Below are 10,763 nucleotides of genomic sequence, written 5' to 3'. Positions count from 1 at the left end.
AAATAAATACAATATAGTTCACTTTCCTTCCAAAACTTTCCAATCTAATAATCCGCATAGGTTATAAAATACTAGAATTAACTTTAAGTAACATTCATAAGTAAATTTGTCTTAAGATTGAAGCCCAAATAATGAGTTACCAATAGGTAGAGGAAATAAGGAAAGAAGTTAAATAATATATTTAGCTTTTTAACATGAAGATATAAATGTGCACATCTCAGTAACATGCCCTTACCTTTACAATTAGCTTTAGTTTTTCACTTTTATTTTTAAAAAATCTGTACATTTAAGAATAACTATTTAAAATATTACACAAAGGGCTTCTTTATTTTGCCAGGTAGGAAATTCCTGACAATTTATTTTAATATTTTTTTACTACTTTTCAGATATTGGTTTCTAAGTAGTATTTATCACCAATACAAACCAGTTTACTGAAGAAACAGCTGATTCTACATTTGGTTCAAGAAAAGTACAAGGTTTGCTTATATGCAAAAACAGAAAACCATTCAGACTATGGTGGTCACACAGCAATAAGGTACAAGACAAAGGGTTAAGGCACTTTACTGGTCAAATTCAGTTCCAGTGTAGCAAGAAGTATGACAAAGTCTCATTATGTAACCCAGACTGGGATGAACCCTACCTTCCTCCTGAGTGCTAGAATGACAGCTACTATACTGGGCAGTTTATTTCAGTTCATCATAAAGCAAAATCATGATGGTAGTAAATCACAAAACATTGAAGAAGGGAAGTCCTGCATTTACAGTGATTTGCAAAGCCTGCAGAAGGACAGGTAAATCATTTCTTTATAGGAGAAGAATAAGGAATGATACAATTAGTAAATAACCCCGCACCCCCAGAAAACACCAGTATAATCACTAGCTTAGACAAGCAGTGTCAGCACATAACAGTGCTGGGGGAAATGTTGAGAAAACTTACTGAACTGCAAAGTACCACAGATGATCTCATTAAATACAAAACAGGGAAGTATTATCAATGGAGAGATGTGACATACAACTTAGTTAGTCAAACTTCGTACTGATAATCATGTAAGTTGGAGTATGCCTCCCAATGGGGGTGTGCCCCGAGATGTGTCCTTGACAACACTATAATCTAGATGTACTTGAAAATAAAGGTGCAATCAGAAAAATGCACATTGTGGAACATTCTAGAATACAACTAATGTGAAACTTTCAAAATATTGTTGTTAGATGTTAAACAGGGTGAGTAGAAAAGCTAGATTAAAATTTAAAAAGACATGATAATTGAAAATTAAGCATGAGTTTAACCAGAAAATCAAACAGCTCTGATATTCTGTAGATAGTGGGAAGACACAGTCTACAGCTAATTTTGGATTTATGTAAAAAGTCATTGATAGGATAATACATGATGTAAGACTTGATCTTATAAGACACATAATGAAGTACTGGGATATAAGAAACTAATAGTTACAGATTGCTCCATGGTGTTTCAGAAAATACAGTAAACAGATATTAAATCTGTCAGGTGTTACTCTCTCAACCTTTCTGTGACCTTGAAATATTTTAAAAGAAAAAGGGGATGAATCTTAAACACAGAAGAAAAATATTCTTAAAATAACTGTGAAATAATTATGACGTTAGACTTTATACACTTAGTGGAATTAATGAGTTAGTAATCCATAAGAGAAAGCATTTCATACTGACCATCAGATGATGAATATTTATAATGCACCATCAAGTAATAAAATCCTGTTTCAATGACTGAAAGATTTGCAAGAAATGCTAAGTTTGACAAATGACCTATTAAATATTACCACAATTCTTTTGTTTAGTGTGGAAACAAGCAATTTATTTCTTTTGGTATTTGAGTAACATATTAATCAGGCAAATGAATTTCTTTCATATGGCATTTCCATAATATATATATATATATATATATACAGTAAATTAGTTCTATCACTTCTCACCTACCCTCAAAATTCCCATCTCCCTTTCCCTGCTTCAAGTGGCCCCTTTCTTAATCTATTAGGTCCTCTTCTAATTTCAAGAGAGAAAATATGACATAGCCTTTCTATCTAGCATACTGTGGCAACACAGTACCCACCAAGTCCTTTTATTCCCTTGAAAAAGATAGTATTTCATTCTTCTTTATGGCTGACTAGTACTGCATTATATATATTTTCCATATATCCCTCATTCATCTTTCTCCTAAATGGCATGTAGGTTTATTCCATGTGCCAATTATTGAGAATAGTATCACAAACAAAAAAAGCTATGCTGACATGTCTCTTGTGTTTTGATGGTAGAGAATGCTTCTATAGAACAGACCACTTGTAAGTTACACAGCTCTTTTTAAAGCTGTTTTCTGTTTGATCTTGGTCTTTGAACATCAACGCAAAGTCTGTTTATCTCAAAGGAAAATTATTAAATTCAGAAAATAGAGCTTTGCTAAAGATACATTTATTCAGCTTCATGAAGAGAAAACACGATAATCCCAGAACTGAAGAGGCAGAACCTGGGATCTCAGTATAATTCCAAGTCAATTTGGTCTACATCATGAGTTCCAGGTCAGCCTGAACTATATAACCACCAAGTCTGTATCACCAAAAAAATAAAAGAGAAAATAAATTATATGTAATATAACATTTCTCTTTTTTATTAGATATTTTCTTTATTCACATTTCAAAGGTTATTCCCTTTCCTAGTTTCCCCTCCAAAAACCCCTTGTCTCCTCCCCCATCCCCCTGCTCCACCAACTCCTGCTTCCTGGCCCTGGAAGTCCCCTATACTGGAGCATAGAGCCTTCACAGGACCAAGGGCCTCTCCTCCCATTGATGACCGACTAGGGCATCCTTTGCTACATATGCAGCTAGAGACATGAGTCCTACCATGTGTTTTCTTTGATTGGTGGTTTAGTCCTAGGGAGCTCTGGAGATAATGGTTAGTTCATATTGTTGTTCCTCCTATGGGGCTTCAGACCCCTTCAGCACCCTGGGTATTTCTCTGGCTCCTTTATTTGGGACCCTGTGCTCCAAGCAATGGATGATTGTGAGCACCCACTTCTGTTCTTGCCAGGCTCTGGCAGAGCCTCCCAGGAGACAGCTATAGCAGGTTCCTGTTGTCAGGCTCTTGTTGGCATTTGCAATAGTGTCTGGGTTTGATGGTTGTTTATGGGATGGATCCCCAGGTGAGGCAGTCTCTGGATGGTCATCCCTTCAGTCTCTGCTCTGAACTTTGTCTCTGTAACTCCTTCCATGAGTATTTTGTTTTCCCCTTCTAAGAAGGACCAAATTATCCACACTTTGGTCTTCCTTCTTCTTGAGCTTCATGTGTTTTGCAATAACGTTTCATTTGTTCTAGTCTGGCTTCCTTCGTTGACCCTGGATTTCTGACTGTCTAATGAAATTTCAGGCATTTCTTCAAGTTCTCAAGCCAGAAAATAGCTTTCCAATGTGTATTAAACAAGAGCAGAGAACAAACAAACTACAATAAATTATGAATCATTATTAATAATGAAAAACATTTCATGTGAGCCAGTGACACATTTCAGCAGCTAACAGCACTAACAATCATAGTTTGTTTCCCGAAGCCCACAGTATATTGAGAGATTCAATTCCCAAAAGTTGTCCTCTGGCCTTCACAAGCAAGCTTTGACACCGATGGGTAAACATACACACATGTATATGCACTTGCACACATATCAAATAAAAACAAAATTTCAATTGAAAAATATTTTAAAAGTCCAATAACGTAAAAGATTTAATGTGAATAGCCAACAAGATTTCACTGAAAGGACCCTGATATAGCTGACTCGTGTGAGGCTATGCCAGTGCCTGGAAAGTACAGAAGTGGGTCCTCACAGTCATCTATTGGATGGAACACAGGGCCCCCAATGGAGGAGCTAGAGAAAGTACCCAAGGAGCTGAAGGGGTCTGCAACCCGATAGGTGGAACAATATGAACTAACCAGTACCCCCAGAGCTCTTGACTCTAGCTGCATATGTAGCAGAAGATGGCCTAGTCGGCCATCATTGGGAAGAGAGGCCCCTTGATCTTGCAAACTTTATATGCCACATTGTAATTTTCTAAGTATGACACAATTATTCTACTTAAAACTGGAATATATAACATTAATTTTACTTACATTTCACATTTATGCATATGCTTCTTGATAAGACCAAGTTATGTTTTCACCTCTCTAAATCTTTTTTTTTTCATTTTTAAGATTTATTTATTATGTATACAGTGTTCTGCCTGCATGTGTACCTGCATGCCAGAAGAGGGCACCAGATCTCATTAACGGTGGTATAAGCCATTATGTGGTTCTCTCGGATCTAATCCTCCGGAGCTATGGAAGAGCAGCCCAGCAGAAGTGCTCTTAACCTTCAAGGCATCTCTCAGACCTATCTTAAGCATGTCTCCACCTTCCACTGTCCACCAGCATAGCATTTTAGCTAGGATCTTCACCACTAACTATCCCTAAAGGTTCTTGGAACATTACAGGAAGTTAAGAGATAAGATGGATACCCACACTCATTGCCAGGAGCAGTATGTTACATGAGTCTGGCAGTCATCAACATAACCACTACGATCCTACCCAGAATCTTTGTGAAATTTAGTGAAAAGAATACTTTCTATGCACATTGAAGGAAAACCTCTCTTTGGTTTAAACAAATACTCCATATTATGGGGGACATTAGAAATGAGAATTATCTGTGGACTTAAATGGACCTTAGACTCATGGCACACAAAAAGAGAATGTCAACTGAATTTCAGGACTAGTTCCTACTCTCTTGAACCAGGTCCCTTTCACAATCTGAATTTACAATTTAAATATGCAACAGCATGCTAAGCTGGGCATGTGGCATACAATATCACAGCATTGAGAAGGCAGGAGAATTTGATGGTAGACTGGGGTAGCTACATAGCATATTGCAGACCAGTATGATCTCTGTAGTAAGTCACTTTGTTAAAGATAGATAGATAGATAGATAGATAGATAGATAGATAGATAGATGATAGAGACACATACACAGGTTCAACCACTTGTGACAGTTTACTTCTGTCTTGTTTTCTCTCCTGGAACCCAACAAAACCATTGTCCTTTGGAAGAACAGCCAGTGCTCTTAACTGCTGAGCATCTCTCCAGTCCCAGGTTGTGGGCTTTTTATTGTAATATTATAAATGAAATTATTCAAATATACTGAAAACTCAGAGGACTGTAATGTTGAATCCACTTATCACCTCAATAATAGAATAACTATTTTCTGCACTCACTTTATAAGCCCATGTTATTTTTTCCATGCCCTTCTATCAAGAGCATAAACCTAGAGGCTTTTTTTTTTATTTCTATTTGCTAAAGCCATCTCCACTGGTACTGGTGAAGAGGCAGAAAGAAAGGTAGACAAAGGAAGGTCAACTTAAACTGTTAAGTGGAAGAAATGAAAGAGAAATATAGTTAAGTAGCCTCTTGCTCTCTTGTTCAATTCATGCCAACTATAATGGTGTTTTAGTTTTAAATTCTGGGCAAAAGTAAGGATTATTAGCTCATAGACTAAAACCTAGAGAGTTGGTAATAGATCACATGCTATAAGCTAAACACTAGATTAAATGTGACTTATTTAGAAAAAGACACAAAGTGGGGGCGGAGTAGGAAGATTAGAGTGGATCTGGGGACAGTTAGAGAAGCTGGGGTGAATATGATACAAATACATTGTATAGATATATGAAATTTTCAAATAATTCGTTAAGATATTATAGTTTATAAAGAATTAATATTTAACAGCACTCAGGTGTCAGAGGCAGGTGGTCTCTAAGTTCGAGGCCAGACTACATTGAAAAACCTTGCCTTAAAAGAAAAAAGTATGTGGATTTTTAAAATTCAGACCAGAATTGTCCTACGATTTCTCTTTTAGTAGCACATAAATTGAGACAATAAATGCATCTTCATTCATGAATCACGATTCAATTCTGTTTGCTAAATACATTGTTAGCATGTTCATGCTGAGTTGAGAATTCAAATTCCCTACACTGTAGGGGAGAGAACCTTTGACTTGAAGCAGAAGACAAATGACATTAAAAATAAATGCCCCGTGGGAATTTAATTTGTATTTGCTTATATAATGCTGCAAAATCTATTTTCAGTTCTTCTCTAATTAGTTAACATTGTTTTTCTAATTTCATTAGCTATGTTTGATTTCTTTTTCTATCCCCCTATGGGAACAGCAAAGTAATGAATGAATATGTTACAGACAAGCAGATTTAAAATTATAATAACTTTTATTTTTATTTAAGCAGTAGTTCTACATTGAAGAGTTCTTCCTTAAGAAGTGAGTATACAGCTAGCCACCTCATTTTCCTGACACACGTTTTCTGCAGTATATACATATATGGTAAATACCATACACTGTCAAGTGAGCAACTTGTATGGATTAAGTGAGGAGTATGCATTAATTAATTGGCACTGAACAATGATCCTGATGATGAAAACTAATATATTTTGTACTGATATATTTCTGCTCACTATTAATCAAAAATGTGGAATGGGCAACTGGTGTGGTTCTTGATGTCTTTTTAAATATGTATCAAAAGCTGGGGAAGGATAGCTCAATAGGTAGCATGTTTTCCCACAAGCATTAGGATGATAGTATGATTCCCAGTGCCTAATAAAAGCCAAGGTCTGCAATCACACTTGTAATTCTCCTGCTGGGAATGTGAAAATAGGAAGATACCTATTGCTGAATGGTTAGCCATCTTCCCTCAATCACTAAACCACAGTCCAATGAGAAACTGTCTCAGAAACGAAGGTAGACAGCCCCTGAAGAACAATACTGTAGGTTGTCTTCTAGCTTTCACACTCATAGTTCATCACATGTAATTAATGTTTTCTTAGACATTTTTATAATGCATATACACATATATGAACATAAATACAAATACACTGACATATAAGTTACATGGTTCAAAAAATGTTAAAAGCCACTCTTACCACCTATTGACTTTTTTCCTACCTCTCCACCTGAAATATGGCATCATGCGAAGCAAGCAAGCATCTCTAGTTGAAATTTTAGTAGTTGAGAGAACAGGGAAGCCATGGTGGCACCCTATCAGAAGCAGCTGTGGAACTTCTGAGGGCATTTGGTAAAACTGTTGGTTTAATCAAGCTTGTGGGCATGCTTGTTTCAGTCAACCTGTGTTATCAAGCTAAACAGTTTTACAAAGTGTGCACGATAGAGAACGACATAAGCAGGAAGAATGGACTGAACAGTCGCTATATATGAGCAGTACACTCCAGCCATCAAAAATTTCTTGAGGAAACACATTTATTTCTTATTCTATTTTCTTTTTACTTTTTTATTGGCTGTTTTATCTATTTACATATCTATATTTATATATTCATGAAATAGTAATTGATTTTAAAAAGAGGCTATGGATTTGAAAGAGCATGAAGGATATGTGGGAGGTGTTGGAGGACAGAAAGGGAGGAAGGTTGATTAAACTACTATCTCAAAAAGATTGCACAGTTCAAAATAAATAAAAGGTGTTCTTCCATGTCCACTCCCATCTTGGCATCCACTCTTGAGGATTATTAACAGCTTATCTGATACAAAGCAGCCTGAGAAATATGGTATTAAGATGGGAATTTTGAAGTAGCTCAATCATTTCTCCAGTTTAGGAAGAGGTTAGCGGCCTGGTTATTAGCTGGAACACAATCTCTGGCACAAGGTCAAGACTCAACAGCTATGGATTTCCTTAGTGCTAACATGATGACTGTCCTTGCATAGAAGTGTCCTGTTGCCACTGAGCTGGTTTAAGTATTTGTACAACAGGTGTGATAATCAAAGAAGAGGAGGAGAGTTAGTTGTTATTGACAAATTATTTTGATACCCCAAAGAGAGATAAACAGAAACTATGGACCTCTAACAAGCAATTAATGGCTATGTGTGAAATGAAATTAGTGGTAGTTTATAGGAGAAACTGTTACCTTCTGCAGTGGGTAAGAAACACAATTAAAGATCACTTTCTGAGACGTGGTGGTGCGTACAGTGGAGCTCTGTTCAGTCTGCTCCCATCCTGACTCACGGATGTTTGCTTCTGCTGAGAAACAAGTCAGTCAGGAAGCTGCACTGCAGCTATAGCTTTTAAAGATACCAGAAAGAACCTGTGATAGCAATTCACCAAATTCACGCTCACCACCCACAACATGAAGTCACTGGAGAAGGTGTGTGTAGACTTGATCAGAGGCAAAAAGGAAAAGAATCTGAAAGTGAAAGGGTCTATGGGCATGCCTACAAGACACTGAGAATCACTACAGGAGAAAAATCTTGTGGTGAGGTTCCAAGACATGGGATCATTTCCAAATGAGAATTTACAGGTGACTCATTGATTATCATAGTCCTTGTGAGATTGTTACAGATTCTTTCCATCAGTATTGAGCTTGGAGTAGAGGTTGAAGTGACCAACACAGATGCCTAAGTCAACTATTTTAATAAGTTGACTTGATCAGTTTTATTTTTTTAAAATAGGCAAGAGTCGCTATATGAAGGCAGAGTTCTTGTAACAAAGACCTTGAGCTATGCGACGACCATGCCTGAATGTCCCAGAAGATGTTGGCTCTAAAGCAGCCATCAACCTCAAACACTGCTTGCCCAGTTGGACCAGCCCTCCCTTGTAGGAAAAACTGTTCTTAAAGGGTGTTGCACAAGCTTCTCCCTTAGAAGAAAGCCCTTGCCACACCACGAGATTGCTTTCACCTTCTCTCCCCACTAGGGATAGCTTAGGTAAACTTCCAACACAGGCCTGACAAGTTAAAAAAAAAAAGACAACTAAACAAAAAGACAACAACTAAATAAAAATACAACAAAAAAAACAAAATAATTTCCCAAAAGTGTTTTGGAAATCTCCAAGGGACGTTGTGACTGTTATCTGGGATTAGGGTTTGAGACCGTATATCATAGTGAAATAGATGGTAAAGTAAGGCTGTATAATCAAGAACTCTTCTGTGACTACATTCTTAAGAAACCAGATTAATGCCTGATGCATAGGATGCATGTGAACAAGCACATTCACTCTTAGTGTCATAGAAACCAAGAAGAACTCATGGAAAACATTAAGTAAGGAAGAAATATTTTAGTTGTCCCAGTGAACAGCAGAGGAAGGAATAAAAGGACTCACAGAGAATGTTGAAATGTGAAATTTTCAGATAGAGTAGGAAACAAAGAAAATCTTCTCTGTGGGACAGTGGTGAAGCTGAATGGAGATAACCAAAACAACTGCACCAGGCTGCACGTCAATTCCCCAGAAACACACTCCACATTGACAAGTACTAATATAAGAAAAAGTACCTGAACAGGATCCCTCCAGTTTCCATCTGCGCCCAGAGGTGATCCTGTGCCACAGAGTCCTGAGCTGATCCTGTGTCACAGTGTTCCATACCCAAATATCACTGGGAGAGAGCTGGTCTCCCAGGAGTACTGACAGGCCTGTGACCAGAGGTGAGACCACAACTTCTACTCTGAGGGACCTACCCAGAGCCATCAGGACACAGTAACCAAGGACCAGCTGGGGACAGGATCCTTCCAGTTTCTGTCTGCAACCCAGAGCTGACCTTGTGTCACAGCTCTCCATAACCAAATTTCTCCTGGAGTGAACTGGTCTCCCATGAATACTGACACACCAAGACCAGTTAACACAAGACCAGATAACCAGATGGCAAAAGGCAAGGACAAGAATGTAAGCAACAGAAACCAAGGCTACTTGGCATGATCAGAACCCAGTTCTCCCACCACAGCAAACCCTGGATATAGCAATATACCAGAAAAGGAAGACCCTGATTTAAAATCACATCTCATGATGCTAATAGAGGATGTTAAGAAAGACATAAATATTTCTCCTTAAAGAAATACAGGAGAACACAGATAAACAGGTAGAAGCACTTAAAGTGGAAACACAAAAATCCCTTAAAGAAAACACAACCAAACAGGTGAAGGAATTGAACAAAACCATCCAAGATCTAAAAATGGCTAAAATCAACAAGATAGATAAACCTTAACCAGACTAACCAGAGGGCACAGAGATAGTATCCAAATTAACAGAATCAGAAATGAAAAAGGGAGGTATAACAACATAAACTGAGGAAATTCAAACAATCATCAGATCCTACTACAAACGCCTAAATTCAACAAAACTGGAATATCTGAATGAAATAGAATGTTTTCTAGACAGATACCAAATACCTAAGTTAAGTCAGGATCAGATAAACCATCTAAACAGACCCATAACCCCTAAAGAAATCGCAGCAGTCATTAAAAGTATCCCAACCCCCCCCCCAAAAAAAAAGCCTAGGACCAGATGTGTTTAGTGCAGAATTCTATCAGACCTTCAAGGAAGACCTAATAAAAATATTCTTCAAATTATTCCATAAAATAGAAACAGAAGGAACACTACCCAATTCCTTCTAGGAAGCAACAGTTACACTGATACCAAAACCACACAAAGACCCAAAAAAGAAAGAGAACTTCAGACCAGTTTCCCTTATGAATATCAGTGTAAAATATTCAATAATATTATTGCAAACTGAATCCTAGAACAGTCATTCACCATGATCGAGTAGACTTTATCCCAAGGATGCAGGAATGGTTCAATATATGGACCATCAACGTTATCCACTACATAAACAAACTTAAAGAAAAAAAACTCATGATCTTTTTATTAGATGCTGAAAAACCATTTGACAAAATTCAACATTCCTTCATGTTAAAAGTCTTGAGCAGGGCATGGTGGCCCA

This window comes from Mus caroli, chromosome X, assembly GCF_900094665.2.
Source record: "Mus caroli chromosome X, CAROLI_EIJ_v1.1, whole genome shotgun sequence".
In the NCBI taxonomy this organism is placed as follows: domain Eukaryota; kingdom Metazoa; phylum Chordata; class Mammalia; order Rodentia; family Muridae; genus Mus; species Mus caroli.
Note: the sequence above shows the minus strand (reverse complement) of the source record.